The sequence below is a fragment of the Salmo trutta genome, chromosome 23 (genome assembly GCF_901001165.1).
Source record: "Salmo trutta chromosome 23, fSalTru1.1, whole genome shotgun sequence".
Taxonomy (NCBI): Eukaryota; Metazoa; Chordata; class Actinopteri; order Salmoniformes; family Salmonidae; genus Salmo; species Salmo trutta.
The window spans coordinates 2,483,981-2,510,758 of record NC_042979.1 but is presented as its reverse complement, the minus strand read 5'-3'; the positions used below and the strand labels follow the sequence as shown (position 1 = coordinate 2,510,758).

The window sequence follows — 26,778 nt, the reverse complement described above, 5'->3', positions numbered from 1 at the left end:
TTTGCTCTATACCTCTCACAACCACACGATAGTAGTTAGAAGGTGAGGTGTTGGAAATCCCCAGGACATAGTCGCACAAGGCCAAACTCAAGACAGTTGTCACTGACTTGTTGGATTTCGTTTCCCATTTAACAACTAAAGCCTTGCACAAAGTACATCACCTCACACCTGGAAATCTACAATGGATTCACAAAAGTCTACTGAGAAATGCGTAAATGTCCAAACGGTAAGTGATCCCAAACTCAGACTTTTTGTCACAAAAAGCCAAACTCAGACAGTTGTCACTGACTTGTTGGATATTCGTTTCCCCTTTAACAACTAAAGCCTTGCCCAAGTACATCACCTCACACACTGAAATCTACAATGGATTCACAAAAGTCTACTGAGAATGCGTAAATGTCCAAACGGTAAGTGATCCCAAAACTCAGACTTTTGTCACAAAGGCCAAACTCAAGACAGTTGTCACTGACTTGTTGGATATTCGTTTCCCATTTAACAACTAAAGCCTTGCACAAAGTACATCACCTCACACACTGGAAATCTACAATGGATTCACAAAAGGCTACTGAGAATGCGTAAATGTCCAAACGGTAAGTGAACCCAAACTCAGACTTTTCAAGAGTCAGTTGAGAATTCTACCATGACCAGAGATTGCTGTTAACCTTGCAATGTAAACAGATTTCTTCCTCAGGGGTTTGCATACTTGTCAAAATGGCTTGTTAAAAAAATTCCTGCATGGCCGGAATCAAACCCGGGCCTCCCGCGTGGCAGGCAAGAATTCTTCTAACCACGGAACACCATGCCTTGCGAGCTGAAAATAACCCCCACGGCTGAAATCGGTAATAAGAAGCTTAATTCAAAGCATATCTTCCACTTTGTGGGATCAGAGACATTGTACACCCTAATAAAATCAGTCTTTCCTCCCCGTCGGGGACTTGAATCCCGTCTCCCCGCGTGACAGGCGGGGATACTCACCACTATACTAACGAGGAGCAGGTGGTTTGGTCATTTGAAAAAATGTGGAGCAATGGATACATCCCTAATTTGTGAGAGTTGGATGTTAACCCTTCGCAACCAAAAACTACTGATAGAGATGAAATGGTTAGAGCTAGAGACGACTATGACCCTCTAGTGAAAGCTGAGACCCCTCACGAACACGTACATGTATTCGGTTTTGCTCTATACCTCTCACAAGCCACACGATTAGTAGTTAGAAGGTGAGGTGTGTGTGGAAAATCCCAGGACATAAGTCGCAAAGGCCAAACTCAAGACAGTTGTCACTGACTTGTTGGATATTCGTTTCCCATTTAACAACTAAAGCCTTGCCACAAAGTACATCACCTCACACACTGGAAATCTACAATGGATTCACAAAAGTCACTGAGAATGCGTAAATGTCCAACGGTAAGTGTGCCCAAACTCAGACTTTTGTCACAAAAGCCAAACTCAAGACAGTTGTCACTGACTTGTTGGATATTCGTTTCCCATTTAACAACTAAAGCCTTGCACAAAGTACATCACCTCACACACTGGAAATCTACAATGGATTCACAAAAGTCTACTGAGAATGCGTAAATGTCCAAACGGTAAGTGATCCCAAACCTCAGACTTTTGTCACAAAGGCCAAACTCACGACAGTTGTCACTGACTTGTTGGATATTCGTTCCCATTTAACAAACTAAAGCCTTGCACAAAGTACATCACCTCACACACTGGAAATCTACAATGGATTCACAAAAGTCTACTGAGAATGCGTAAATGTCCAAACGGTAAGTGATCCCAAACTCAGACTTTTGTCACAAAAGCCAAACTCAAGACAGTTGTCACTGACTTGTTGGATATTCGTTTCCCATTTAACAACTAAAGCCTTGCACAAAGTACATCACCTCACACACTGGAAATCTACAATGGATTCACAAAGTCTACTGAGAATGCGTAAATGTCCAAACGGTAAGTGATCCCAAACTCAGACTTTTGTCACAAAGGCCAAACTCAAGACAGTTGTCACTGACTTGTTGGATATTCGTTTCCCATTTAACCTCTTTGGTATAGGGGGCAGTATTGAGAATTTTGGAAAAAATATGTTCCCATTTTAACTGCCTCCTACACCAACTCAGAAGCTAGAATATGCATATTATTGTTCAGGTTTGGATAGAAAACACTCTGAATTTTCTAAAACTGTTTGAATGGTGTCTGTGAGTATAACAGAACTCCTATGGCAGGCAAAAACCTGACAAGGCTTCAAGCAGGAAGTACCCTGTCTGACAAGGAGTCGTGCGTCTTACCTCTTTTTATTGAAAAGTAAGGATCTTAGCTGTAACGTGACAATTCCCGGGCTCCAATAGGCTCTCAGAGCCCGCGAAATAACTGAAGGGTTTACGAGGGAACCTCAGGTTGAAATATATTATCGCCTTTTGTAAGTGGATGCTCGGAGGACCTTTCAATGATGCGCTTGCATGAGTCGCTTCTGAGGAGAAATTTTATTCGGCTGTTTAGGCTCAATGCATACTCCCGGTCGGAATATTAACACTTCTCTATGACATAAATGGCATAAAAATTGGTTTTAAACAGCGGTTGACATGCTTCGAAGTACGGTAATGGAATATTAGACATTTTTGACACGCCAATGCGCCATGCGCGACACCGCGAAGAAGCATTCTAGAACTCACGAACAAAACGTCGCTGTTGGAACATAACGATGGATTATTTGGGACCAAACCAACATTTGTTATTGAAGTAGAAGTCCTGGCAGTGTATTCTGATGAAGAACAAGCAAGGTAAGAACATTTTTCTTATAGGAAATGTGATTTTGGTGGAGGCTGAACTGGGTGGGTATCTAAATAGCTAGCCCTGTAATGCCGGGCTATGTACTTAGATTATTGCAAAATGTGCTTCATCCGAAAAGCTATTTTAAAATCGGACATATCGAGTGCATAGAGGGGTAATGTATCTATAATTCTTAAAATAATTGTTATGCTTTTTGTGAACGTTTATCGTGAGTAATTTAGTAAAATCACCGGAAGTGTTCGGTGGGAATGCTAGTTCTGAACGTCACATGCTAATGTAAAAAGCTGGTTTTTGATATAAATATGAACTTGATTGAACAGACATGCATGTATTGTATAACACAATGTCCTAGGTGTGTCATCTGATGAAGATCATCAAAGGTTAGTGCTGCATTTAGATATGGTTTGGGTTTATGTGACATGATATGCTAGCTTGAAAAATGGCTGTGTGATTATTTCTGGCTGGGTACTCTGCTGACATAATCTAATGTTTTGCTTTTGTTGTAAAGCCTTTTTGAAATCGGACAGTGGGGTTAGATTAACGAGATTCTTGTCTTTAAATAGCTGTGAAATAGTCATATGTTTGAGAAATTGAAGTTATAGCATTTCTAACGATTCAAAAATCGCGCCACTGGATTGAAGTGGCTGTTACGTAGGTGGGACGAAATCGTCCCACATAGCCCAGAGAGGTTAACAACTAAAGCCTTGCACAAAGTACATCACCTCACACACTGGAAATCTACAATGGATTCACAAAAGTCTACTGAGAATGCGTAAATGTCCAAACGGTAAGTGATCCCAAACTCAGACTTTTCAAGAGTCAGTTGAGAATTCTACCATGACCAGAGATTGCTGTTAACCTGGCAATGTAAACATAGATTTCTTCCTCAGGGGTTTGCATACTTGTCAAAATGGCTTGTTAAAAAATTCCTGCATTGGCCGGGAATCAAACCCGGGCCTCCCGCGTGGCAGGCAAGAATTCTACCACGGAACAACCAATGCCTTGCGATGCTGAAATAACCCCCACGGCTGGAAATCGTAATAAGAAGCTTTAATTCAAAGCATATCTTCCACTTTGTGGGATCAGAGACATTGTACACCCTAATAAAATCAGTCTTTCCTTCCCGTCGGGGAATTGAACCCCGGTCTCCCGCGTGACAGGCGGGGATACTCACCACTATACTAACGAGGAGCAGGTGGTTTGGTCATTTGAAAAAATGTGGAGCATTGGATACTATCCCTAAATTTGGAGAGTTGGGTGTTAACCCTTCCAACAAAAACATCTGTAGAGACTGAATGGTTAGAGCTAGAGACTACTATGACCCATCTATGGAAAGCTGAGACCCTCACGAACACGTACATGTATTCGGTTTTGCTCTATACCTCTCACAAGCCACACGATAGTAGTTAGAAGGTGAGGTGTGTGTGGAAAATCCCAGGACATAGTCGCAAAGGCCAAACTCAAGACAGTTGTCACTGACTTGTTGGATATTCGTTTCCCATTTAACAACTAAAGCCTTGCACAAAGTACATCACCTCACACAGTGGAAATCTACAATGGATTCACAAAAGTCTACTGAGAATGCGTAAATGTCCAAACGGTAAGTGATCCCAAACTCAGACTTTTGTCACAAAAGCCAAACTCAAGACAGTTGTCAATGACTTGTTGGATATTCGTTTCCCATTTAACAACTAAAGCCTTGCACAAAGTACATCACCTCACACACTGGAAATCTACAATGGATTCACAAAAGTCTACTGAGAATGCGTAAATGTCCAAACGGTAAGTGATCCCAAACTCAGACTTTTGTCACAAAGGCCAAACTCAAGACAGTTGTCACTGACTTGTTGGATATTCGTTTCCCATTTAACAACTAAAGCCTTGCACAAAGTACATCACCTCACACACTGGAAATCTACAATGGATTCACAAAAGTCTACTGAGAATGCGTAAATGTCCAAACGGTAAGTGATCCCAAACTCAGACTTTTCAAGAGTCAGTTGAGAATTCTACCATGACCAGAGATTGCTGTTAACCTGGCAATGTAAACATAGATTTCTTCCTCAGGGGTTTGCATACTTGTCAAAATGGCTTGTTAAAAAATTCCTGCATTGGCCGGGAATCAAACCCGGGCCTCCCGCGTGGCAGGCAAGAATTCTACCACGGAACAACCAATGCCTTGCGATGCTGAAATAACCCCCACGGCTGGAAATCGTAATAAGAAGCTTTAATTCAAAGCATATCTTCCACTTTGTGGGATCAGAGACATTGTACACCCTAATAAAATCAGTCTTTCCTCCCCGTCGGGGAATTGAATCCCGGTCTCCCGCGTGACAGGCGGGGATACTCACCACTATACTAACGAGGAGCAGGTGGTTTGGTCATTTGAAAAAATGTGGAGCATTGGATACTATCCCTAAATTTGGAGAGTTGGGTGTTAACCCTTCCAACAAAAACATCTGTAGAGACTGAATGGTTAGAGCTAGAGACTACTATGACCCATCTATGGAAAGCTGAGACCCTCACGAACACGTACATGTATTCGGTTTTGCTCTATACCTCTCACAAGCCACACGATAGTAGTTAGAAGGTGAGGTGTGTGTGGAAAATCCCAGGACATAGTCGCAAAGGCCAAACTCAAGACAGTTGTCACTGACTTGTTGGATATTCGTTTCCCATTTAACAACTAAAGCCTTGCACAAAGTACATCACCTCACACAGTGGAAATCTACAATGGATTCACAAAAGTCTACTGAGAATGCGTAAATGTCCAAACGGTAAGTGATCCCAAACTCAGACTTTTGTCACAAAAGCCAAACTCAAGACAGTTGTCACTGACTTGTTGGATATTCGTTTCCCATTTAACAACTAAAGCCTTGCACAAAGTACATCACCTCACACACTGGAAATCTACAATGGATTCACAAAAGTCTACTGAGAATGCGTAAATGTCCAAACGGTAAGTGATCCCAAACTCAGACTTTTGTCACAAAGGCCAAACTCAAGACAGTTGTCACTGACTTGTTGGATATTCGTTTCCCATTTAACAACTAAAGCCTTGCACAAAGTACATCACCTCACACACTGGAAATCTACAATGGATTCACAAAAGTCTACTGAGAATGCGTAAATGTCCAAACGGTAAGTGAACCCAAACTCAGACTTTTCAAGAGTCAGTTGAGAATTCTACCATGACCAGAGATTGCTGTTAACCTGGCAATGTAAACATAGATTTCTTCCTCAGGGGTTTGCATACTTGTCAAAATGGCTTGTTAAAAAATTCCTGCATTGGCCGGGAATCAAACCCGGGCCTCCCGCGTGGCAGGCAAGAATTCTACCACGGAACAACCAATGCCTTGCGATGCTGAAATAACCCCCACGGCTGGAAATCGTAATAAGAAGCTTTAATTCAAAGCATATCTTCCACTTTGTGGGATCAGAGACATTGTACACCCTAATAAAATCAGTCTTTCCTTCCCGTCGGGGAATTGAACCCCGGTCTCCCGCGTGACAGGCGGGGATACTCACCACTATACTAACGAGGAGCAGGTGGTTTGGTCATTTGAAAAAATGTGGAGCATTGGATACTATCCCTAAATTTGGAGAGTTGGGTGTTAACCCTTCCAACAAAAACATCCTTAGAGACTGAATGGTTAGAGCTAGAGACTACTATGACCCATCTATGGAAAGCTGAGACCCTCACGAACACGTACATGTATTCGGTTTTGCTCTATACCTCTCACAAGCCACACGATAGTAGTTAGAAGGTGAGGTGTGTGTGGAAAATCCCAGGACATAGTCGCAAAGGCCAAACTCAAGACAGTTGTCACTGACTTGTTGGATATTCGTTTCCCATTTAACAACTAAAGCCTTGCACAAAGTACATCACCTCACACACTGGAAATCTACAATGGATTCACAAAAGTCTACTGAGAATGCGTAAATGTCCAAACGGTAAGTGATCCCAAACTCAGACTTTTGTCACAAAAGCCAAACTCAAGACAGTTGTCACTGACTTGTTGGATATTCGTTTCCCATTTAACAACTAAAGCCTTGCACAAAGTACATCACCTCACACACTGGAAATCTACAATGGATTCACAAAAGTCTACTGAGAATGCGTAAATGTCCAAACGGTAAGTGATCCCAAACTCAGACTTTTGTCACAAAGGCCAAACTCAAGACAGTTGTCACTGACTTGTTGGATATTCGTTTCCCATTTAACAACTAAAGCCTTGCACAAAGTACATCACCTCACACACTGGAAATCTACAATGGATTCACAAAAGTCTACTGAGAATGCGTAAATGTCCAAACGGTAAGTGAACCCAAACTCAGACTTTTCAAGAGTCAGTTGAGAATTCTACCATGACCAGAGATTGCTGTTAACCTGGCAATGTAAACATAGATTTCTTCCTCAGGGGTTTGCATACTTGTCAAAATGGCTTGTTAAAAAATTCCTGCATTGGCCGGGAATCAAACCCGGGCCTCCCGCGTGGCAGGCAAGAATTCTACCACGGAACAACCAATGCCTTGCGATGCTGAAATAACCCCCACGGCTGGAAATCGTAATAAGAAGCTTTAATTCAAAGCATATCTTCCACTTTGTGGGATCAGAGACATTGTACACCCTAATAAAATCAGTCTTTCCTTCCCGTCGGGGAATTGAACCCCGGTCTCCCGCGTGACAGGCGGGGATACTCACCACTATACTAACGAGGAGCAGGTGGTTTGGTCATTTGAAAAAATGTGGAGCATTGGATACTATCCCTAAATTTGGAGAGTTGGGTGTTAACCCTTCCAACAAAAACATCTGTAGAGACTGAATGGTTAGAGCTAGAGACGACTATGACCCATCTATGGAAAGCTGAGACCCTCACGAACACGTACATGTATTCGGTTTTGCTCTATACCTCTCACAAGCCACACGATAGTAGTTAGAAGGTGAGGTGTGTGTGGAAAATCCCAGGACATAGTCGCAAAGGCCAAACTCAAGACAGTTGTCACTGACTTGTTGGATATTCGTTTCCCATTTAACAACTAAAGCCTTGCACAAAGTACATCACCTCACACACTGGAAATCTACAATGGATTCACAAAAGTCTACTGAGAATGCGTAAATGTCCAAACGGTAAGTGATCCCAAACTCAGACTTTTGTCACAAAAGCCAAACTCAAGACAGTTGTCACTGACTTGTTGGATATTCGTTTCCCATTTAACAACTAAAGCCTTGCACAAAGTACATCACCTCACACACTGGAAATCTACAATGGATTCACAAAAGTCTACTGAGAATGCGTAAATGTCCAAACGGTAAGTGATCCCAAACTCAGACTTTTGTCACAAAGGCCAAACTCAAGACAGTTGTCACTGACTTGTTGGATATTCGTTTCCCATTTAACAACTAAAGCCTTGCACAAAGTACATCACCTCACACACTGGAAATCTACAATGGATTCACAAAAGGCTACTGAGAATGCGTAAATGTCCAAACGGTAAGTGAACCCAAACTCAGACTTTTCAAGAGTCAGTTGAGAATTCTACCATGACCAGAGATTGCTGTTAACCTGGCAATGTAAACATAGATTTCTTCCTCAGGGGTTTGCATACTTGTCAAAATGGCTTGTTAAAAAATTCCTGCATTGGCCGGGAATCAAACCCGGGCCTCCAGCGTGGCAGGCAAGAATTCTACCACGGAACAACCAATGCCTTGCGATGCTGAAATAACCACCACGGCTGGAAATCGTAATAAGAAGCTTTAATTCAAAGCATATCTTCCACTTTGTGGGATCAGAGACATTGTACACCCTAATAAAATCAGTCTTTCCTCCCCGTCGGGGAATTGAATCCCGGTCTCCCGCGTGACAGGCGGGGATACTCACCACTATACTAACGAGGAGCAGGTGGTTTGGTCATTTGAAAAAATGTGGAGCATTGGATACTATCCCTAAATTTGGAGAGTTGGGTGTTAACCCTTCCAACAAAAACATCTGTAGAGACTGAATGGTTAGAGCTAGAGACTACTATGACCCATCTATGGAAAGCTGAGACCCTCACGAACACGTACATGTATTCGGTTTTGCTCTATACCTCTCACAAGCCACACGATAGTAGTTAGAAGGTGAGGTGTGTGTGGAAAATCCCAGGACATAGTCGCAAAGGCCAAACTCAAGACAGTTGTCACTGACTTGTTGGATATTCGTTTCCCATTTAACAACTAAAGCCTTGCACAAAGTACATCACCTCACACACTGGAAATCTACAATGGATTCACAAAAGTCTACTGAGAATGCGTAAATGTCCAAACGGTAAGTGATCCCAAACTCAGACTTTTGTCACAAAAGCCAAACTCAAGACAGTTGTCACTGACTTGTTGGATATTCGTTTCCCATTTAACAACTAAAGCCTTGCACAAAGTACATCACCTCACACACTGGAAATCTACAATGGATTCACAAAAGTCTACTGAGAATGCGTAAATGTCCAAACGGTAAGTGATCCCAAACTCAGACTTTTGTCACAAAGGCCAAACTCAAGACAGTTGTCACTGACTTGTTGGATATTCGTTTCCCATTTAACAACTAAAGCCTTGCACAAAGTACATCACCTCACACACTGGAAATCTACAATGGATTCACAAAAGGCTACTGAGAATGCGTAAATGTCCAAACGGTAAGTGAACCCAAACTCAGACTTTTCAAGAGTCAGTTGAGAATTCTACCATGACCAGAGATTGCTGTTAACCTGGCAATGTAAACATAGATTTCTTCCTCAGGGGTTTGCATACTTGTCAAAATGGCTTGTTAAAAAATTCCTGCATTGGCCGGGAATCAAACCCGGGCCTCCCGCGTGGCAGGCAAGAATTCTACCACGGAACAACCAATGCCTTGCGATGCTGAAATAACCCCCACGGCTGGAAATCGTAATAAGAAGCTTTAATTCAAAGCATATCTTCCACTTTGTGGGATCAGAGACATTGTACACCCTAATAAAATCAGTCTTTCCTCCCCGTCGGGGAATTGAATCCCCGGTCTCCCGCGTGACAGGCGGGGATACTCACCACTATACTAACGAGGAGCAGGTGGTTTGGTCATTTGAAAAAATGTGGAGCATTGGATACTATCCCTAAATTTGGAGAGTTGGGTGTTAACCCTTCCAACAAAAACATCTGTAGAGACTGAATGGTTAGAGCTAGAGACGACTATGACCCATCTATGGAAAGCTGAGACCCTCACGAACACGTACATGTATTCGGTTTTGCTCTATACCTCTCACAAGCCACACGATAGTAGTTAGAAGGTGAGGTGTGTGTGGAAAATCCCAGGACATAGTCGCAAAGGCCAAACTCAAGACAGTTGTCACTGACTTGTTGGATATTCGTTTCCCATTTAACAACTAAAGCCTTGCACAAAGTACATCACCTCACACACTGGAAATCTACAATGGATTCACAAAAGTCTACTGAGAATGCGTAAATGTCCAAACGGTAAGTGATCCCAAACTCAGACTTTTGTCACAAAAGCCAAACTCAAGACAGTTGTCAATGACTTGTTGGATATTCGTTTCCCATTTAACAACTAAAGCCTTGCACAAAGTACATCACCTCACACACTGGAAATCTACAATGGATTCACAAAAGTCTACTGAGAATGCGTAAATGTCCAAACGGTAAGTGATCCCAAACTCAGACTTTTGTCACAAAGGCCAAACTCAAGACAGTTGTCACTGACTTGTTGGATATTCGTTTCCCATTTAACAACTAAAGCCTTGCACAAAGTACATCACCTCACACACTGGAAATCTACAATGGATTCACAAAAGTCTACTGAGAATGCGTAAATGTCCAAACGGTAAGTGATCCCAAACTCAGACTTTTCAAGAGTCAGTTGAGAATTCTACCATGACCAGAGATTGCTGTTAACCTGGCAATGTAAACATAGATTTCTTCCTCAGGGGTTTGCATACTTGTCAAAATGGCTTGTTAAAAAATTCCTGCATTGGCCGGGAATCAAACCCGGGCCTCCAGCGTGGCAGGCAAGAATTCTACCACGGAACAACCAATGCCTTGCGATGCTGAAATAACCCCCACGGCTGGAAATCGTAATAAGAAGCTTTAATTCAAAGCATATCTTCCACTTTGTGGGATCAGAGACATTGTACACCCTAATAAAATCAGTCTTTCCTCCCCGTCGGGGAATTGAACCCCGGTCTCCCGCGTGACAGGCGGGGATACTCACCACTATACTAACGAGGAGCAGGTGGGTTGGTCATTTGAAAAAATGTGGAGCATTGGATACTATCCCTAAATTTGGAGAGTTGGGTGTTAACCCTTCCAACAAAAACATCTGTAGAGACTGAATGGTTAGAGCTAGAAACTACTATGACCCATGTATGGAAAGCTGAGACCCTCACGAACACGTACATGTATTCGGTTTTGCTCTATACCTCTCACAAGCCACACGATAGTAGTTAGAAGGTGAGGTGTGTGTGGAAAATCCCAGGACATAGTCGCAAAGGCCAAACTCAAGACAGTTGTCACTGACTTGTTGGATATTCGTTTCCCATTTAACAACTAAAGCCTTGCACAAAGTACATCACCTCACACACTGGAAATCTACAATGGATTCACAAAAGTCTACTGAGAATGCGTAAATGTCCAAACGGTAAGTGATCCCAAACTCAGACTTTTGTCACAAAGGCCAAACTCAAGACAGTTGTCACTGACTTGTTGGATATTCGTTTCCCATTTAACAACTAAAGCCTTGCACAAAGTACATCACCTCACACACTGGAAATCTACAATGGATTCACAAAAGTCTACTGAGAATGCGTAAATGTCCAAACGGTAAGTGATCCCAAACTCAGACTTTTGTCACAAAGGCCAAACTCAAGACAGTTGTCACTGACTTGTTGGATATTCGTTTCCCATTTAACAACTAAAGCCTTGCACAAAGTACATCACCTCACACACTGGAAATCTACAATGGATTCACAAAAGGCTACTGAGAATGCGTAAATGTCCAAACGGTAAGTGAACCCAAACTCAGACTTTTCAAGAGTCAGTTGAGAATTCTACCATGACCAGAGATTGCTGTTAACCTGGCAATGTAAACATAGATTTCTTCCTCAGGGGTTTGCATACTTGTCAAAATGGCTTGTTAAAAAATTCCTGCATTGGCCGGGAATCAAACCCGGGCCTCCCGCGTGGCAGGCAAGAATTCTACCACGGAACAACCAATGCCTTGCGATGCTGAAATAACCCCCACGGCTGGAAATCGTAATAAGAAGCTTTAATTCAAAGCATATCTTCCACTTTGTGGGATCAGAGACATTGTACACCCTAATAAAATCAGTCTTTCCTCCCCGTCGGGGAATTGAATCCCGGTCTCCCGCGTGACAGGCGGGGATACTCACCACTATACTAACGAGGAGCAGGTGGTTTGGTCATTTGAAAAAATGTGGAGCATTGGATACTATCCCTAAATTTGGAGAGTTGGGTGTTAACCCTTCCAACAAAAACATCTGTAGAGACTGAATGGTTAGAGCTAGAGACTACTATGACCCATCTATGGAAAGCTGAGACCCTCACGAACACGTACATGTATTCGGTTTTGCTCTATACCTCTCACAAGCCACACGATAGTAGTTAGAAGGTGAGGTGTGTGTGGAAAATCCCAGGACATAGTCGCAAAGGCCAAACTCAAGACAGTTGTCACTGACTTGTTGGATATTCGTTTCCCATTTAACAACTAAAGCCTTGCACAAAGTACATCACCTCACACAGTGGAAATCTACAATGGATTCACAAAAGTCTACTGAGAATGCGTAAATGTCCAAACGGTAAGTGATCCCAAACTCAGACTTTTGTCACAAAAGCCAAACTCAAGACAGTTGTCACTGACTTGTTGGATATTCGTTTCCCATTTAACAACTAAAGCCTTGCACAAAGTACATCACCTCACACACTGGAAATCTACAATGGATTCACAAAAGTCTACTGAGAATGCGTAAATGTCCAAACGGTAAGTGATCCCAAACTCAGACTTTTGTCACAAAGGCCAAACTCAAGACAGTTGTCACTGACTTGTTGGATATTCGTTTCCCATTTAACAACTAAAGCCTTGCACAAAGTACATCACCTCACACACTGGAAATCTACAATGGATTCACAAAAGTCTACTGAGAATGCGTAAATGTCCAAACGGTAAGTGATCCCAAACTCAGACTTTTCAAGAGTCAGTTGAGAATTCTACCATGACCAGAGATTGCTGTTAACCTGGCAATGTAAACATAGATTTCTTCCTCAGGGGTTTGCATACTTGTCAAAATGGCTTGTTAAAAAATTCCTGCATTGGCCGGGAATCAAACCCGGGCCTCCAGCGTGGCAGGCAAGAATTCTACCACGGAACAACCAATGCCTTGCGATGCTGAAATAACCACCACGGCTGGAAATCGTAATAAGAAGCTTTAATTCAAAGCATATCTTCCACTTTGTGGGATCAGAGACATTGTACACCCTAATAAAATCAGTCTTTCCTCCCCGTCGGGGAATTGAACCCCGGTCTCCCGCGTGACAGGCGGGGATACTCACCACTATACTAACGAGGAGCAGGTGGGTTGGTCATTTGAAAAAATGTGGAGCATTGGATACTATCCCTAAATTTGGAGAGTTGGGTGTTAACCCTTCCAACAAAAACATCTGTAGAGACTGAATGGTTAGAGCTAGAAACTACTATGACCCATGTATGGAAAGCTGAGACCCTCACGAACACGTACATGTATTCGGTTTTGCTCTATACCTCTCACAAGCCACACGATAGTAGTTAGAAGGTGAGGTGTGTGTGGAAAATCCCAGGACATAGTCGCAAAGGCCAAACTCAAGACAGTTGTCACTGACTTGTTGGATATTCGTTTCCCATTTAACAACTAAAGCCTTGCACAAAGTACATCACCTCACACACTGGAAATCTACAATGGATTCACAAAAGTCTACTGAGAATGCGTAAATGTCCAAACGGTAAGTGATCCCAAACTCAGACTTTTGTCACAAAGGCCAAACTCAAGACAGTTGTCACTGACTTGTTGGATATTCGTTTCCCATTTAACAACTAAAGCCTTGCACAAAGTACATCACCTCACACACTGGAAATCTACAATGGATTCACAAAAGGCTACTGAGAATGCGTAAATGTCCAAACGGTAAGTGAACCCAAACTCAGACTTTTCAAGAGTCAGTTGAGAATTCTACCATGACCAGAGATTGCTGTTAACCTGGCAATGTAAACATAGATTTCTTCCTCAGGGGTTTGCATACTTGTCAAAATGGCTTGTTAAAAAATTCCTGCATTGGCCGGGAATCAAACCCGGGCCTCCCGCGTGGCAGGCAAGAATTCTACCACGGAACAACCAATGCCTTGCGATGCTGAAATAACCCCCACGGCTGGAAATCGTAATAAGAAGCTTTAATTCAAAGCATATCTTCCACTTTGTGGGATCAGAGACATTGTACACCCTAATAAAATCAGTCTTTCCTCCCCGTCGGGGAATTGAATCCCGGTCTCCCGCGTGACAGGCGGGGATACTCACCACTATACTAACGAGGAGCAGGTGGTTTGGTCATTTGAAAAAATGTGGAGCATTGGATACTATCCCTAAATTTGGAGAGTTGGGTGTTAACCCTTCCAACAAAAACATCTGTAGAGACTGAATGGTTAGAGCTAGAGACTACTATGACCCATCTATGGAAAGCTGAGACCCTCACGAACACGTACATGTATTCGGTTTTGCTCTATACCTCTCACAAGCCACACGATAGTAGTTAGAAGGTGAGGTGTGTGTGGAAAATCCCAGGACATAGTCGCAAAAGCCAAACTCAAGACAGTTGTCACTGACTTGTTGGATATTCGTTTCCCATTTAACAACTAAAGCCTTGCACAAAGTACATCACCTCACACACTGGAAATCTACAATGGATTCACAAAAGTCTACTGAGAATGCGTAAATGTCCAAACGGTAAGTGATCCCAAACTCAGACTTTTGTCACAAAGGCCAAACTCAAGACAGTTGTCACTGACTTGTTGGATATTCGTTTCCCATTTAACAACTAAAGCCTTGCACAAAGTACATCACCTCACACACTGGAAATCTACAATGGATTCACAAAAGGCTACTGAGAATGCGTAAATGTCCAAACGGTAAGTGAACCCAAACTCAGACTTTTCAAGAGTCAGTTGAGAATTCTACCATGACCAGAGATTGCTGTTAACCTGGCAATGTAAACATAGATTTCTTCCTCAGGGGTTTGCATACTTGTCAAAATGGCTTGTTAAAAAATTCCTGCATTGGCCGGGAATCAAACCCGGGCCTCCCGCGTGGCAGGCAAGAATTCTACCACGGAACAACCAATGCCTTGCGATGCTGAAATAACCCCCACGGCTGGAAATCGTAATAAGAAGCTTTAATTCAAAGCATATCTTCCACTTTGTGGGATCAGAGACATTGTACACCCTAATAAAATCAGTCTTTCCTCCCGTCGGGGAATTGAATCCCCGGTCTCCCGCGTGACAGGCGGGGATACTCACCACTATACTAACGAGGAGCAGGTGGTTTGGTCATTTGAAAAAATGTGGAGCATTGGATACTATCCCTAAATTTGGAGAGTTGGGTGTTAACCCTTCCAACAAAAACATCTGTAGAGACTGAATGGTTAGAGCTAGAGACGACTATGACCCATCTATGGAAAGCTGAGACCCTCACGAACACGTACATGTATTCGGTTTTGCTCTATACCTCTCACAAGCCACACGATAGTAGTTAGAAGGTGAGGTGTGTGTGGAAAATCCCAGGACATAGTCGCAAAGGCCAAACTCAAGACAGTTGTCACTGACTTGTTGGATATTCGTTTCCCATTTAACAACTAAAGCCTTGCACAAAGTACATCACCTCACACAGTGGAAATCTACAATGGATTCACAAAAGTCTACTGAGAATGCGTAAATGTCCAAACGGTAAGTGATCCCAAACTCAGACTTTTGTCACAAAGGCCAAACTCAAGACAGTTGTCACTGACTTGTTGGATATTCGTTTCCCATTTAACAACTAAAGCCTTGCACAAAGTACATCACCTCACACACTGGAAATCTACAATGGATTCACAAAAGTCTACTGAGAATGCGTAAATGTCCAAACGGTAAGTGATCCCAAACTCAGACTTTTGTCACAAAGGCCAAACTCAAGACAGTTGTCACTGACTTGTTGGATATTCGTTTCCCATTTAACAACTAAAGCCTTGCACAAAGTACATCACCTCACACACTGGAAATCTACAATGGATTCACAAAAGGCTACTGAGAATGCGTAAATGTCCAAACGGTAAGTGAACCCAAACTCAGACTTTTCAAGAGTCAGTTGAGAATTCTACCATGACCAGAGATTGCTGTTAACCTGGCAATGTAAACATAGATTTCTTCCTCAGGGGTTTGCATACTTGTCAAAATGGCTTGTTAAAAAATTCCTGCATTGGCCGGGAATCAAACCCGGGCCTCCCGCGTGGCAGGCAAGAATTCTACCACGGAACAACCAATGCCTTGCGATGCTGAAATAACCCCCACGGCTGGAAATCGTAATAAGAAGCTTTAATTCAAAGCATATCTTCCACTTTGTGGGATCAGAGACATTGTACACCCTAATAAAATCAGTCTTTCCTCCCGTCGGGGAATTGAATCCCGGTCTCCCGCGTGACAGGCGGGGATACTCACCACTATACTAACGAGGAGCAGGTGGTTTGGTCATTTGAAAAAATGTGGAGCATTGGATACTATCCCTAAATTTGGAGAGTTGGGTGTTAACCCTTCCAACAAAAACATCTGTAGAGACTGAATGGTTAGAGCTAGAGACTACTATGACCCATCTATGGAAAGCTGAGACCCTCACGAACACGTACATGTATTCGGTTTTGCTCTATACCTCTCACAAGCCACACGATAGTAGTTAGAAGGTGAGGTGTGTGTGGAAAATCCCAGGACATAGTCGCAAAGGCCAAACTCAAGACAGTTGTCACTGACTTGTTGGATATTCGTTTCCCATTTAACAACTAAAGCCTTGCACAAAGTACATCACCTCACACACTGGAAATCTACAATGGATTCACAAAAGTCTACTGAGAATGCGTAAATGTCCAAACGGTAAGTGATCCCAAACTCAGACTTTTGTCACAAAAGCCAAACTCAAGACAGTTGTCACTGACTTGTTGGATATTCGTTTCCCATTTAACAACTAAAGCCTTGCACAAAGTACATCACCTCACACACTGGAAATCTACAATGGATTCACAAAAGTCTACTGAGAATGCGTAAATGTCCAAACGGTAAGTGATCCCAAACTCAGACTTTTGTCACAAAGGCCAAACTCAAGACAGTTGTCACTGACTTGTTGGATATTCGTTTCCCATTTAACAACTAAAGCCTTGCACAAAGTACATCACCTCACACACTGGAAATCTACAATGGATTCACAAAAGGCTACTGAGAATGCGTAAATGTCCAAACGGTAAGTGAACCCAAACTCAGACTTTTCAAGAGTCAGTTGAGAATTCTACCATGACCAGAGATTGCTGTTAACCTGGCAATGTAAACATAGATTTCTTCCTCAGGGGTTTGCATACTTGTCAAAATGGCTTGTTAAAAAATTCCTGCATTGGCCGGGAATCAAACCCGGGCCTCCCGCGTGGCAGGCAAGAATTCTACCACGGAACAACCAATGCCTTGCGATGCTGAAATAACCCCCACGGCTGGAAATCGTAATAAGAAGCTTTAATTCAAAGCATATCTTCCACTTTGTGGGATCAGAGACATTGTACACCCTAATAAAATCAGTCTTTCCTCCCCGTCGGGGAATTGAACCCCGGTCTCCCGCGTGACAGGCGGGGATACTCACCACTATACTAACGAGGAGCAGGTGGTTTGGTCATTTGAAAAAATGTGGAGCATTGGATACTATCCCTAAATTTGGAGAGTTGGGTGTTAACCCTTCCAACAAAAACATCTGTAGAGACTGAATGGTTAGAGCTAGAAACTACTATGACCCATGTATGGAAAGCTGAGACCCTCACGAACACGTACATGTATTCGGTTTTGCTCTATACCTCTCACAAGCCACACGATAGTAGTTAGAAGGTGAGGTGTGTGTGGAAAATCCCAGGACATAGTCGCAAAGGCCAAACTCAAGACAGTTGTCACTGACTTGTTGGATATTCGTTTCCCATTTAACAACTAAAGCCTTGCACAAAGTACATCACCTCACACACTGGAAATCTACAATGGATTCACAAAAGTCTACTGAGAATGCGTAAATGTCCAAACGGTAAGTGATCCCAAACTCAGACTTTTGTCACAAAAGCCAAACTCAAGACAGTTGTCACTGACTTGTTGGATATTCGTTTCCCATTTAACAACTAAAGCCTTGCACAAAGTACATCACCTCACACACTGGAAATCTACAATGGATTCACAAAAGTCTACTGAGAATGCGTAAATGTCCAAACGGTAAGTGATCCCAAACTCAGACTTTTGTCACAAAGGCCAAACTCAAGACAGTTGTCACTGACTTGTTGGATATTCGTTTCCCATTTAACAACTAAAGCCTTGCACAAAGTACATCACCTCACACACTGGAAATCTACAATGGATTCACAAAAGGCTACTGAGAATGCGTAAATGTCCAAACGGTAAGTGAACCCAAACTCAGACTTTTCAAGAGTCAGTTGAGAATTCTACCATGACCAGAGATTGCTGTTAACCTGGCAATGTAAACATAGATTTCTTCCTCAGGGGTTTGCATACTTGTCAAAATGGCTTGTTAAAAAATTCCTGCATTGGCCGGGAATCAAACCCGGGCCTCCAGCGTGGCAGGCAAGAATTCTACCACGGAACAACCAATGCCTTGCGATGCTGAAATAACCCCCACGGCTGGAAATCGTAATAAGAAGCTTTAATTCAAAGCATATCTTCCACTTTGTGGGATCAGAGACATTGTACACCCTAATAAAATCAGTCTTTCCTCCCCGTCGGGGAATTGAATCCCGGTCTCCCGCGTGACAGGCGGGGATACTCACCACTATACTAACGAGGAGCAGGTGGTTTGGTCATTTGAAAAAATGTGGAGCATTGGATACTATCCCTAAATTTGGAGAGTTGGGTGTTAACCCTTCCAACAAAAACATCCTTAGAGACTGAATGGTTAGAGCTAGAGACTACTATGACCCATCTATGGAAAGCTGAGACCCTCACGAACACGTACATGTATTCGGTTTTGCTCTATACCTCTCACAAGCCACACGATAGTAGTTAGAAGGTGAGGTGTGTGTGGAAAATCCCAGGACATAGTCGCAAAGGCCAAACTCAAGACAGTTGTCACTGACTTGTTGGATATTCGTTTCCCATTTAACAACTAAAGCCTTGCACAAAGTACATCACCTCACACACTGGAAATCTACAATGGATTCACAAAAGTCTACTGAGAATGCGTAAATGTCCAAACGGTAAGTGATCCCAAACTCAGACTTTTGTCACAAAAGCCAAACTCAAGACAGTTGTCACTGACTTGTTGGATATTCGTTTCCCATTTAACAACTAAAGCCTTGCACAAAGTACATCACCTCACACACTGGAAATCTACAATGGATTCACAAAAGTCTACTGAGAATGCGTAAATGTCCAAACGGTAAGTGATCCCAAACTCAGACTTTTGTCACAAAAGCCAAACTCAAGACAGTTGTCACTGACTTGTTGGATATTCGTTTCCCATTTAACAACTAAAGCCTTGCACAAAGTACATCACCTCACACACTGGAAATCTACAATGGATTCACAAAAGGCTACTGAGAATGCGTAAATGTCCAAACGGTAAGTGAACCCAAACTCAGACTTTTCAAGAGTCAGTTGAGAATTCTACCATGACCAGAGATTGCTGTTAACCTGGCAATGTAAACATAGATTTCTTCCTCAGGGGTTTGCATACTTGTCAAAATGGCTTGTTAAAAAATTCCTGCATTGGCCGGGAATCAAACCCGGGCCTCCCGCGTGGCAGGCAAGAATTCTACCACGGAACAACCAATGCCTTGCGATGCTGAAATAACCCCCACGGCTGGAAATCGTAATAAGAAGCTTTAATTCAAAGCATATCTTCCACTTTGTGGGATCAGAGACATTGTACACCCTAATAAAATCAGTCTTTCCTCCCCGTCGGGGAATTGAATCCCGGTCTCCCGCATGACAGGCGGGGATACTCACCACTATACTAACGAGGAGCAGGTGGTTTGGTCATTTGAAAAAATGTGGAGCATTGGATACTATCCCTAAATTTGGAGAGTTGGGTGTTAACCCTTCCAACAAAAACATCCTTAGAGACTGAATGGTTAGAGCTAGAGACTACTATGACCCATCTATGGAAAGCTGAGACCCTCACGAACACGTACATGTATTCGGTTTTGCTCTATACCTCTCACAAGCCACACGATAGTAGTTAGAAGGTGAGGTGTGTGTGGAAAATCCCAGGACATAGTCGCAAAGGCCAAACTCAAGACAGTTGTCACTGACTTGTTGGATATTCGTTTCCCATTTAACAACTAAAGCCTTGCACAAAGTACATCACCTCACACACTGGAAATCTACAATGGATTCACAAAAGTCTACTGAGAATGCGTAAATGTCCAAACGGTAAGTGATCCCAAACTCAGACTTTTGTCACAAAAGCCAAACTCAAGACAGTTGTCACTGACTTGTTGGATATTCGTTTCCCATTTAACAACTAAAGCCTTGCACAAAGTACATCACCTCACACACTGGAAATCTACAATGGATTCACAAAAGTCTACTGAGAATGCGTAAATGTCCAAACGGTAAGTGATCCCAAACTCAGACTTTTGTCACAAAGGCCAAACTCAAGACAGTTGTCACTGACTTGTTGGATATTCGTTTCCCATTTAACAACTAAAGCCTTGCACAAAGTACATCACCTCACACACTGGAAATCTACAATGGATTCACAAAAGTCTACTGAGAATGCGTAAATGTCCAAACGGTAAGTGATCCCAAACTCAGACTTTTCAAGAGTCAGTTGAGAATTCTACCATGACCAGAGATTGCTGTTAACCTGGCAATGTAAACATAGATTTCTTCCTCAGGGGTTTGCATACTTGTCAAAATGGCTTGTTAAAAAATTCCTGCATTGGCCGGGAATCAAACCCGGGCCTCCAGCGTGGCAGGCAAGAATTCTACCACGGAACAACCAATGCCTTGCGATGCTGAAATAACCCCCACGGCTGGAAATCGTAATAAGAAGCTTTAATTCAAAGCATATCTTCCACTTTGTGGGATCAGAGACATTGTACACCCTAATAAAATCAGTCTTTCCTCCCCGTCGGGGAATTGAACCCCGGTCTCCCGCGTGACAGGCGGGGATACTCACCACTATACTAACTAGGAGCAGGTGGGTTGGTCATTTGAAAAAATGTGGAGCATTGGATACTATGCCTAAATTTGGAGAGTTGGGTGTTAACCCTTCAAACAAAAACATCTGTAGAGACTGAATGGTTAGAGCTAGAAACTACTATGACCCATGTATGGAAAGCTGAGACCCTCACGAACACGTACATGTATTCGGTTTTGCTCTATACCTCTCACAAGCCACACGATAGTAGTTAGAAGGTGAGGTGTGTGTGGAAAATCCCAGGACATAGTCGCAAAGGCCAAACTCAAGACAGTTGTCACTGACTTGTTGGATATTCGTTTCCCATTTAACAACTAAAGCCTTGCACAAAGTACATCACCTCACACACTGGAAATCTACAATGGATTCACAAAAGTCTACTGAGAATGCGTAAATGTCCAAACGGTAAGTGATCCCAAACTCAGACTTTTGTCACAAAGGCCAAACTCAAGACAGTTGTCACTGACTTGTTGGATATTCGTTTCCCATTTAACAACTAAAGCCTTGCACAAAGTACATCACCTCACACACTGGAAATCTACAATGGATTCACAAAAGTCTACTGAGAATGCGTAAATGTCCAAACGGTAAGTGATCCCAAACTCAGACTTTTGTCACAAAGGCCAAACTCAAGACAGTTGTCACTAACTTGTTGGATATTCGTTTCCCATTTAACAACTAAAGCCTTGCACAAAGTAAATCACATCACACACTGGAAATCTACAATGGATTCACAAAAGGCTACTGAGAATGCGTAAATGTCCAAACGGTAAGTGAACCCAAACTCAGACTTTTCAAGAGTCAGTTGAGAATTCTACCATGACCAGAGATTGCTGTTAACCTGGCAATGTAAACATAGATTTCTTCCTCAGGGGTTTGCATACTTGTCAAAATGGCTTGTTAAAAAATTCCTGCATTGGCCGGGAATCAAACCCGGGCCTCCCGCGTGGCAGGCAAGAATTCTACCACGGAACAACCAATGCCTTGCGATGCTGAAATAACCCCCACGGCTGGAAATCGTAATAAGAAGCTTTAATTCAAAGCATATCTTCCACTTTGTGGGATCAGAGACATTGTACACCCTAATAAAATCAGTCTTTCCTCCCCGTCGGGGAATTGAATCCCGGTCTCCCGCATGACAGGCGGGGATACTCACCACTATACTAACGAGGAGCAGGTGGTTTGGTCATTTGAAAAAATGTGGAGCATTGGATACTATCCCTAAATTTGGAGAGTTGGGTGTTAACCCTTCCAACAAAAACATCCTTAGAGACTGAATGGTTAGAGCTAGAGACTACTATGACCCATCTATGGAAAGCTGAGACCCTCACGAACACGTACATGTATTCGGTTTTGCTCTATACCTCTCACAAGCCACACGATAGTAGTTAGAAGGTGAGGTGTGTGTGGAAAATCCCAGGACATAGTCGCAAAGGCCAAACTCAAGACAGTTGTCACTGACTTGTTGGATATTCGTTTCCCATTTAACAACTAAAGCCTTGCACAAAGTACATCACCTCACACACTGGAAATCTACAATGGATTCACAAAAGTCTACTGAGAATGCGTAAATGTCCAAACGGTAAGTGATCCCAAACTCAGACTTTTGTCACAAAAGCCAAACTCAAGACAGTTGTCACTGACTTGTTGGATATTCGTTTCCCATTTAACAACTAAAGCCTTGCACAAAGTACATCACCTCACACACTGGAAATCTACAATGGATTCACAAAAGTCTACTGAGAATGCGTAAATGTCCAAACGGTAAGTGATCCCAAACTCAGACTTTTGTCACAAAGGCCAAACTCAAGACAGTTGTCACTGACTTGTTGGATATTCGTTTCCCATTTAACAACTAAAGCCTTGCACAAAGTACATCACCTCACACACTGGAAATCTACAATGGATTCACAAAAGTCTACTGAGAATGCGTAAATGTCCAAACGGTAAGTGATCCCAAACTCAGACTTTTCAAGAGTCAGTTGAGAATTCTACCATGACCAGAGATTGCTGTTAACCTGGCAATGTAAACATAGATTTCTTCCTCAGGGGTTTGCATACTTGTCAAAATGGCTTGTTAAAAAATTCCTGCATTGGCCGGGAATCAAACCCGGGCCTCCCGCGTGGCAGGCAAGAATTCTACCACGGAACAACCAATGCCTTGCGATGCTGAAATAACCCCCACGGCTGGAAATCGTAATAAGAAGCTTTAATTCAAAGCATATCTTCCACTTTGTGGGATCAGAGACATTGTACACCCTAATAAAATCAGTCTTTCCTCCCCGTCGGGGAATTGAACCCCGGTCTCCCGCGTGACAGGCGGGGATAATCACCACTATACTAACGAGGAGCAGGTGGGTTGGTCATTTGAAAAAATGTGGAGCATTGGATACTATCACTAAATTTGGAGAGTTGGGTGTTAACCCTTCAAACAAAAACATCTGTAGAGACTGAATGGTTAGAGCTAGAGACTACTATGACCCATCTATGGAAAGCTGAGACCCTCACGAACACGTACATGTATTCGGTTTTGCTCTATACCTCTCACAAGCCACACGATAGTAGTTAGAAGGTGAGGTGTGTGTGGAAAATCCAAGGACATAGTCGCAAAGGCCAAACTCAAGACAGTTGTCACTGACTTGTTGGATATTCGTTTCCCATTTAACAACTAAAGCCTTGCACAAAGTACATCACCTCACACACTGGAAATCTACAATGGATTCACAAAAGTCTACTGAGAATGCGTAAATGTCCAAACGGTAAGTGATCCCAAACTCAGACTTTTGTCACAAAGGCCAAACTCAAGACAGTTGTCACTGACTTGTTGGATATTCGTTTCCCATTTAACAACTAAAGCCTTGCACAAAGTACATCACCTCACACACTGGAAATCTACAATGGATTCACAAAAGTCTACTGAGAATGCGTAAATGTCCAAACGGTAAGTGATCCCAAACTCAGACTTTTGTCACAAAGGCCAAACTCAAAACAGTTGTCACTGACTTGTTGGATATTCGTTTCCCATTTAACAACTAAAGCCTTGCACAAAGTACATCACCTCACACACTGGAAATCTACAATGGATTCACAAAAGTCTACTGAGACTGCGTAAATGTCCAAACGGTAAGTGATCCCAAACTCAGACTTTTGTCACAAAGGCCAAACTCAAGACAGTTGTCACTAACTTGTTGGATATTCGTTTCCCATTTAACAACTAAAGCCTTGCACAAAGTAAATCACATCACACACTGGAAATCTGCAATGGATTCACAAAAGGCTACTGAGAATGCATAAATGTCCAAACGGTAAGTGATCCCAAACTCAGACTTTTGTCACAAGAGTCAGTTGAGAATTCTACCATGACCAGAGATTGCTGTTAACCTGGCAATGTAAACATAGATTTCTTCCTCAGGGGTTTGCATACTTGTCAAAATGGCTTGTTAAAAAATTCCTGCATTGGCCGGGAATCAAACCCGGGCCTCCCGCGTGGCAGGCAAGAGTTCTACCACGGAACAACCAATGCCTTGCGATGCTGAAATAACCCCCACGGCTGGAAATTGTAATAAGAAGCTTTAATTCAAAGCATATCTTCCACTTTGTGGGATCAGAGACATTGTACACCCTAATAAAATCAGCCTTTCCTCCCCGTCAGGGTATTGAACCCCGGTCTCCCGCGCGACAGGCGGGGATACTCACCACTATACTAACGAGGAGCAGGTGGGTTGGTCATTTGAAAAAATGTGGAGCATTGGATACTATCCCTAAATTCGGAGAGTTGGGTGTTAACCATTGTACACCCTAATAAAATTAGTCTTTAGTAAAATTAGTCCTAATAATTAGTCCTGGCAATCTAAATAGAGATTTCTTCCTCAGGGGTTTGCATACTTGTCAAAATGGCTTGTTCAAAAATTCCTGCATTGGCCGGGAATCGAACCCGGGCCCTTGTTTTCAGATTAGCCTTGTTAGGGAGCCTTGTTTTCAGATTAGCCTTGTTAAAATCCCCAGCTACAATAAATGCAGCCTCAGGATATGTGGTTTCCAGTTTACATACAGTGAGGGAAAAAAGTATTTGATCCACTGCTGATTTGGTACATTTGCCCACTGACAAAGAAATGATCAGTCTATCATTTTAATGGTAGGTTTATTTGAACAGCGAGAGACAGAAGCACAACAAAAGAATCCAGAAAAACATTTGTCAAAAATGTTATAAATTGACATGCATTTTAATGAGGTTAATACGTTTTTGACCCCCTCTCAATCAGAAAGATTTCTGGCTCCCAGGTGTCTTTTATACAGGTAACGAGCTGAGATTAGGAGCACACTCTTAAAGGGAGTGCTCCTAATCTCAGTTTGTTACCTGTAAAAAAGACACCTGTCCACAGAAGCAATCAATCAATCAGATTCCAAACTCTCCACCATGGCCAAGACCAAAGAGCTCTCCAAGGATGTCAGGGACAAGATTGTAGACTTACACAAGGCTGGAATGGGCTACAAGACCATCGCCAAGCAGCTTGGTGAGAAGGTGACAACAGTTGGTGCGATTATTAGCAAATGGAAGAAACACAAAAGAACTGTCAATCTCCCTCGGCCTAAGGCTCCATGCAAGATCTCACCTCGTGGAGTTGCAATGATCATGAGAACGGTGAGGAATCAGCCCAGAACTACACGGGAGGATCTTGTCAATGATCTCAAGGCAGCTGGGACCATAGTCACCAAGAAAACAATTGGTAACCCACTATGCCGTGAAGGACTGAAATCCTGCAGCGCCCGCAAGGTCCCCCTGCTCAAGAAAGCACATATACATGCCCGTCTGAAGTTTGCCAATGAACCTCTGAATGATTCAGAGGACAACTGGGTGAAAGTGTTGAGGTCAGATGAGACCAAAATGGAGCTCTTTGACATCAACTCAACTCGCCATGTTTGGAGGAGGAGGAATGCTGCCTATGACCCCAAGAACACTATCCCCACCATCAAACATGGAGGTGGAAACATTATGCTTTGGGGGTGTTCTTCTGCTAAGAGGACAGGACAACTTCACCGCATCAAAGGGACGATGGACGGGACCATGTACTGTCAAATCTTGGGTGAGAACCTCCTTCCCTCAGCCAGGGCATTGAAAATGGGTCGTGGATGGGTATTCCAGCATGACAATGACCCAAAACACACAGCCAAGGCAACAAAAGAGTGGCTCAAGAAGAAGGACATTAAGGTCCTGGAGTGGCCTAGCCAGACCTTAATCCCATAGAAAATCTGTGGAGGGAGCTGAAGGTTCGAGTTGCCAAATGTCAACCTTGAAACCTTAATGACTTGGAGAAGATCTGCAAAGAGGAGTGGGACAAAATCCCTCCTGAGATGTGTGCAAACCTGGTGGCCAACTACAAGAAACGTCTGAAGTCTGTGATTGCCAACAAGGGTTTTACCACCAAGTACAAAGTCATGTTTTGCAGAGGGGTCAAATACTTATTTCCCTCATTAAAATGCAAATCATTTTATAACATTTTTGAC

At 42.8% G+C, this 26,778-nt stretch overlaps 36 non-coding genes across 36 annotated transcripts; all 36 read right to left on the bottom strand.

The window, feature by feature from the left end:
* Window positions 1-3,717: 3,717 nt before the first annotated feature.
* trnag-gcc (transfer RNA glycine (anticodon GCC)) lies at window positions 3,718-3,788 on the bottom strand. Its single transcript has one exon. It is a non-coding gene; the product is annotated as a tRNA-Gly (tRNA).
* A 118-nt stretch (window positions 3,789-3,906) lies between these two features.
* Window positions 3,907-3,978, bottom strand: trnad-guc (transfer RNA aspartic acid (anticodon GUC)). Its single transcript has one exon. It is a non-coding gene; the product is annotated as a tRNA-Asp (tRNA).
* Window positions 3,979-4,894: 916 nt separating this feature from the next.
* trnag-gcc (transfer RNA glycine (anticodon GCC)) lies at window positions 4,895-4,965 on the bottom strand. Its single transcript has one exon. It is a non-coding gene; the product is annotated as a tRNA-Gly (tRNA).
* A 118-nt stretch (window positions 4,966-5,083) lies between these two features.
* On the bottom strand, window positions 5,084-5,155 carry trnad-guc (transfer RNA aspartic acid (anticodon GUC)). Its single transcript has one exon. It is a non-coding gene; the product is annotated as a tRNA-Asp (tRNA).
* Window positions 5,156-6,071: 916 nt separating this feature from the next.
* On the bottom strand, window positions 6,072-6,142 carry trnag-gcc (transfer RNA glycine (anticodon GCC)). The gene has a single exon. It is a non-coding gene; the product is annotated as a tRNA-Gly (tRNA).
* A 118-nt stretch (window positions 6,143-6,260) lies between these two features.
* Window positions 6,261-6,332, bottom strand: trnad-guc (transfer RNA aspartic acid (anticodon GUC)). Its single transcript has one exon. It is a non-coding gene; the product is annotated as a tRNA-Asp (tRNA).
* A 916-nt stretch (window positions 6,333-7,248) lies between these two features.
* Window positions 7,249-7,319, bottom strand: trnag-gcc (transfer RNA glycine (anticodon GCC)). The gene has a single exon. It is a non-coding gene; the product is annotated as a tRNA-Gly (tRNA).
* A 118-nt stretch (window positions 7,320-7,437) lies between these two features.
* trnad-guc (transfer RNA aspartic acid (anticodon GUC)) lies at window positions 7,438-7,509 on the bottom strand. Its single transcript has one exon. It is a non-coding gene; the product is annotated as a tRNA-Asp (tRNA).
* Window positions 7,510-8,425: 916 nt separating this feature from the next.
* trnag-gcc (transfer RNA glycine (anticodon GCC)) lies at window positions 8,426-8,496 on the bottom strand. Its single transcript has one exon. It is a non-coding gene; the product is annotated as a tRNA-Gly (tRNA).
* Window positions 8,497-8,614: 118 nt separating this feature from the next.
* trnad-guc (transfer RNA aspartic acid (anticodon GUC)) lies at window positions 8,615-8,686 on the bottom strand. Its single transcript has one exon. It is a non-coding gene; the product is annotated as a tRNA-Asp (tRNA).
* Window positions 8,687-9,602: 916 nt separating this feature from the next.
* Window positions 9,603-9,673, bottom strand: trnag-gcc (transfer RNA glycine (anticodon GCC)). Its single transcript has one exon. It is a non-coding gene; the product is annotated as a tRNA-Gly (tRNA).
* Window positions 9,674-9,791: 118 nt separating this feature from the next.
* trnad-guc (transfer RNA aspartic acid (anticodon GUC)) lies at window positions 9,792-9,864 on the bottom strand. The gene has a single exon. It is a non-coding gene; the product is annotated as a tRNA-Asp (tRNA).
* A 916-nt stretch (window positions 9,865-10,780) lies between these two features.
* Window positions 10,781-10,851, bottom strand: trnag-gcc (transfer RNA glycine (anticodon GCC)). Its single transcript has one exon. It is a non-coding gene; the product is annotated as a tRNA-Gly (tRNA).
* A 118-nt stretch (window positions 10,852-10,969) lies between these two features.
* On the bottom strand, window positions 10,970-11,041 carry trnad-guc (transfer RNA aspartic acid (anticodon GUC)). Its single transcript has one exon. It is a non-coding gene; the product is annotated as a tRNA-Asp (tRNA).
* A 916-nt stretch (window positions 11,042-11,957) lies between these two features.
* trnag-gcc (transfer RNA glycine (anticodon GCC)) lies at window positions 11,958-12,028 on the bottom strand. The gene has a single exon. It is a non-coding gene; the product is annotated as a tRNA-Gly (tRNA).
* Window positions 12,029-12,146: 118 nt separating this feature from the next.
* Window positions 12,147-12,218, bottom strand: trnad-guc (transfer RNA aspartic acid (anticodon GUC)). Its single transcript has one exon. It is a non-coding gene; the product is annotated as a tRNA-Asp (tRNA).
* Window positions 12,219-13,134: 916 nt separating this feature from the next.
* Window positions 13,135-13,205, bottom strand: trnag-gcc (transfer RNA glycine (anticodon GCC)). The gene has a single exon. It is a non-coding gene; the product is annotated as a tRNA-Gly (tRNA).
* Window positions 13,206-13,323: 118 nt separating this feature from the next.
* Window positions 13,324-13,395, bottom strand: trnad-guc (transfer RNA aspartic acid (anticodon GUC)). The gene has a single exon. It is a non-coding gene; the product is annotated as a tRNA-Asp (tRNA).
* A 734-nt stretch (window positions 13,396-14,129) lies between these two features.
* On the bottom strand, window positions 14,130-14,200 carry trnag-gcc (transfer RNA glycine (anticodon GCC)). Its single transcript has one exon. It is a non-coding gene; the product is annotated as a tRNA-Gly (tRNA).
* Window positions 14,201-14,318: 118 nt separating this feature from the next.
* On the bottom strand, window positions 14,319-14,390 carry trnad-guc (transfer RNA aspartic acid (anticodon GUC)). The gene has a single exon. It is a non-coding gene; the product is annotated as a tRNA-Asp (tRNA).
* A 734-nt stretch (window positions 14,391-15,124) lies between these two features.
* Window positions 15,125-15,195, bottom strand: trnag-gcc (transfer RNA glycine (anticodon GCC)). Its single transcript has one exon. It is a non-coding gene; the product is annotated as a tRNA-Gly (tRNA).
* Window positions 15,196-16,301: 1,106 nt separating this feature from the next.
* trnag-gcc (transfer RNA glycine (anticodon GCC)) lies at window positions 16,302-16,372 on the bottom strand. Its single transcript has one exon. It is a non-coding gene; the product is annotated as a tRNA-Gly (tRNA).
* A 1,105-nt stretch (window positions 16,373-17,477) lies between these two features.
* On the bottom strand, window positions 17,478-17,548 carry trnag-gcc (transfer RNA glycine (anticodon GCC)). Its single transcript has one exon. It is a non-coding gene; the product is annotated as a tRNA-Gly (tRNA).
* A 118-nt stretch (window positions 17,549-17,666) lies between these two features.
* trnad-guc (transfer RNA aspartic acid (anticodon GUC)) lies at window positions 17,667-17,738 on the bottom strand. The gene has a single exon. It is a non-coding gene; the product is annotated as a tRNA-Asp (tRNA).
* A 916-nt stretch (window positions 17,739-18,654) lies between these two features.
* On the bottom strand, window positions 18,655-18,725 carry trnag-gcc (transfer RNA glycine (anticodon GCC)). The gene has a single exon. It is a non-coding gene; the product is annotated as a tRNA-Gly (tRNA).
* A 118-nt stretch (window positions 18,726-18,843) lies between these two features.
* trnad-guc (transfer RNA aspartic acid (anticodon GUC)) lies at window positions 18,844-18,915 on the bottom strand. Its single transcript has one exon. It is a non-coding gene; the product is annotated as a tRNA-Asp (tRNA).
* A 916-nt stretch (window positions 18,916-19,831) lies between these two features.
* trnag-gcc (transfer RNA glycine (anticodon GCC)) lies at window positions 19,832-19,902 on the bottom strand. The gene has a single exon. It is a non-coding gene; the product is annotated as a tRNA-Gly (tRNA).
* Window positions 19,903-20,020: 118 nt separating this feature from the next.
* Window positions 20,021-20,092, bottom strand: trnad-guc (transfer RNA aspartic acid (anticodon GUC)). The gene has a single exon. It is a non-coding gene; the product is annotated as a tRNA-Asp (tRNA).
* A 916-nt stretch (window positions 20,093-21,008) lies between these two features.
* On the bottom strand, window positions 21,009-21,079 carry trnag-gcc (transfer RNA glycine (anticodon GCC)). The gene has a single exon. It is a non-coding gene; the product is annotated as a tRNA-Gly (tRNA).
* Window positions 21,080-21,197: 118 nt separating this feature from the next.
* Window positions 21,198-21,269, bottom strand: trnad-guc (transfer RNA aspartic acid (anticodon GUC)). The gene has a single exon. It is a non-coding gene; the product is annotated as a tRNA-Asp (tRNA).
* Window positions 21,270-22,185: 916 nt separating this feature from the next.
* trnag-gcc (transfer RNA glycine (anticodon GCC)) lies at window positions 22,186-22,256 on the bottom strand. The gene has a single exon. It is a non-coding gene; the product is annotated as a tRNA-Gly (tRNA).
* A 118-nt stretch (window positions 22,257-22,374) lies between these two features.
* Window positions 22,375-22,446, bottom strand: trnad-guc (transfer RNA aspartic acid (anticodon GUC)). Its single transcript has one exon. It is a non-coding gene; the product is annotated as a tRNA-Asp (tRNA).
* Window positions 22,447-23,362: 916 nt separating this feature from the next.
* On the bottom strand, window positions 23,363-23,433 carry trnag-gcc (transfer RNA glycine (anticodon GCC)). Its single transcript has one exon. It is a non-coding gene; the product is annotated as a tRNA-Gly (tRNA).
* Window positions 23,434-23,551: 118 nt separating this feature from the next.
* trnad-guc (transfer RNA aspartic acid (anticodon GUC)) lies at window positions 23,552-23,623 on the bottom strand. The gene has a single exon. It is a non-coding gene; the product is annotated as a tRNA-Asp (tRNA).
* Window positions 23,624-24,725: 1,102 nt separating this feature from the next.
* Window positions 24,726-24,796, bottom strand: trnag-gcc (transfer RNA glycine (anticodon GCC)). The gene has a single exon. It is a non-coding gene; the product is annotated as a tRNA-Gly (tRNA).
* A 118-nt stretch (window positions 24,797-24,914) lies between these two features.
* On the bottom strand, window positions 24,915-24,986 carry trnad-guc (transfer RNA aspartic acid (anticodon GUC)). The gene has a single exon. It is a non-coding gene; the product is annotated as a tRNA-Asp (tRNA).
* Window positions 24,987-26,778: the final 1,792 nt, after the last annotated feature.